A 2745-nucleotide genomic window follows, 5' to 3' on the forward strand; every position below is an offset into this window, starting at 1 on the left:
TACTGTGATTACTTGGCAGCTGCACATGTAACATAAATAGCATCCTCAAAACACTGGGGCACTAAGGCCAATGGAATGAATCTACATGCACTTTGCACATCATTGACCTGATTCAATCATATGCAACCTTTTGGCATGCATGCATAGGTGGTGCCAATAATTGGCATGCTTGCCTTAACAGCTCAGCCCACTGAGTATAGGAGTTGCAATGTCATGTTATATTTACAGGACGTTGGTGAGGCCAGCTTTGGAGTACGGTGTACAATTCTGATTGCCCTGCTATATTATTAAATTGGAGAGGGTGCAGAAAAGATTCACAAGCATGTTACTGGGACAGAAGGATTTGAGTTATAAGGACAGGCTGAATAGCCTGGGACTTTTATCGTTGAAGCGTAGTAGGTTGAGGGGTGATCTTATAAAAATTTATAACATCATGAGGAGCATAGGTAAGTTGAATAGCAAAAGTCCTTTCCCGAGGGTAGGGAGTCCAAAACTAGAGAGCATATTTTTAAGGTTGGAGGAGAAAGATTTAAAAGGGACCTGATGTCCAATTTTTCCACACAGAGCATGGTTCTTATTTGGAATGAATTTCCAGAGGAAGTGGTAGATGCAGGTACAATTATAATATTTGAAAGATATTTGGACAGGTACATGAATAGGAAAAGTTTGGAGGGATATGGGCCAAATGCATGCAAGTGGAAACGTTTAGTTTGGGAAACTTGGTCAGCATTGATGAGCATTTCTGTACTGGATGACTCTATTCTCCCTCATCCCCAAATTACCCTCAAAAGAATCATTTGCTTATTGAAGAATGGTATGGATATTTTAAACAGCTCCTGCACTTTCTGCAGGTTATGGAACCATGGAAGGTGATTGTATCTTTTGCACCTAACATACCTTGTTACAGCTCTGTACCATTCTGGTGAAATGTTTGTCTGGAACAATTAATAGGATTGGCAATTGGCAATAACTCAGGAAATGAGGGGAGGTGGTGTTACCAAGGAGAGAGGAACATTGGGGAATGAAGGAGACAGGATTGTGGGTCATTGGGTGAGTAGAACAGGGTCTGTCACTTGGGCATGGAGAGGTCCCCCCAGCAGGTGGAGTTCAAGAAAGAGGAAGATTGCTGTTTCAGCAGGACATTGGGGAATGGGGATTAAGAAAGTACATGAAGTTGGGTGGGGATGGCTTGGTGATTTGAGCAAAATGATAGACCAAGGAAATGGGATCAGTGAGCGAGTGGCTCAGTATTTACTGCAGATTCAGGAATGGCAGCTGCAAAAATTAAGTTTATGAAAGGGGTGAGCTAAGTCTAAAGATCTTACTGTAGGCCAATAGTAAAAGGTCATCTACCAGTGGAAACAAGTAGACGATAAGGGGGCGATTACCAAATATTACCTCTGGAAGGATCACGGATTGAGAAGAGGGAAACCTTGGGGATAATGCCTGCGAATTACAATGATTTGTAGCAGTCAGTTTCTGATTTGATAACATATATCCAAGTCAAGGTATTATATGGTAATTCACTGAGAAAAAAAAACAAAAAAAATGAATGCGACCAAATGTCAAAAATGGTTTCAATAAAAGCAAGGGATCTCGCTCGCTTCAACATAGCTGCCTGAATTTAGCACTCCCTTGCGTTCATTACGGTTAAAACACTTACAGTGGTTAGTTTTTCTAGTGTAATAAAACGAGTGAGCAGCAGAGAGCAGAAATGCTGAGCCATTTGAAGGGGGATCAACACAAACGGCAAGTGCACAATTTTCTCCCCAAAACACACGACTTTTTAAAACGTGACCGCAAATATCACTCAGGATAGTCAATTTGCCATTATAACCGGAATGTAGTAAAGCAGTGTGCTAATAATGAAGATAAGGATGGGGAAGTTTAAATCCAACAGTTTGACGAACTTTTTACAGTCGTGGTACACGCAAAATTCTGCATTTCTGTACAGCTGAAGTGCATGAAATTTTAATAAGAGAGAATGAAAAGTCAGAAGTAGTTTGAGAAAATACTTTGTTTCACTGTGTTATCAAAGCGGATGAAAATACAGCTGGGAATGAAATTTACATCCAGGAGTTTGATATATGTTTTTCTAAGGGTCTTTTCTTGCATTTGTACCCGATGTAAACCCGTATTTAGCGCAGTTGAAGTGTAGTAATGTTGAAGTGATGATTATTTTAATAAGAATGAAAAATGTCAAGAGTAGTTTTGAGAAAAGACTATGTTTCACTGTGTTAACCAGGCTGCACTGCAACGTCTATTCACAGGCGCGATCCGACTACTGATAGGCACGGGGGCTTTGACCTGCTCCGTTTCCGACCTGGGCCGATTCACCCCTCTTTACCCGACCTGGTGATCCCGGATTCCTCCGGGGACACCATATCGATGCCCAGCTTAGTGAGGACACCTGATCGGCATAGTCCGCAGCAGCCCAGAACTCCTGGTCTCAAGCAATCCGATAGCCTTAGCCTCCGAGTCGCCGGATTACAGGCGCGCGCCACCACGCCCGGCGAGTAACAACACTACTCAAAAGATACTTCTACCCAACGTCACAAAGCTTTGCGTATGATGTAGGTACGTCGTCTATCTATGAGGGCGGGGCCACGAACCAGGACCCGCCCCTACTATCAATATTCATGAAAGAAAAGTTTCTTCAATCTTGGGCAACTTCTCCTTCAATATTCGTACGGGGTGGGGAGGAGTGAGTTTTAATTTATCTCATTTATTTATGGTAAATATTCA

The 2745-nt window shown here is 42.3% G+C and overlaps 1 non-coding gene across 1 annotated transcript; it reads right to left on the reverse strand.

The window, feature by feature from the left end:
- Positions 1-2216: 2216 nt before the first annotated feature.
- LOC148150534 (signal recognition particle RNA) lies at positions 2217-2514 on the reverse strand. The gene has a single exon (XR_015756368.1).
- Positions 2515-2745: the final 231 nt, after the last annotated feature.

The sequence above is a fragment of the Chiloscyllium plagiosum genome, unplaced genomic scaffold (genome assembly GCF_037043375.1).
Source record: "Chiloscyllium plagiosum isolate Xiang-an unplaced genomic scaffold, Cpla_swu_hap1 HiC_scaffold_3, whole genome shotgun sequence".
Lineage (NCBI taxonomy): Eukaryota > Metazoa > Chordata > Chondrichthyes > Orectolobiformes > Hemiscylliidae > Chiloscyllium > Chiloscyllium plagiosum.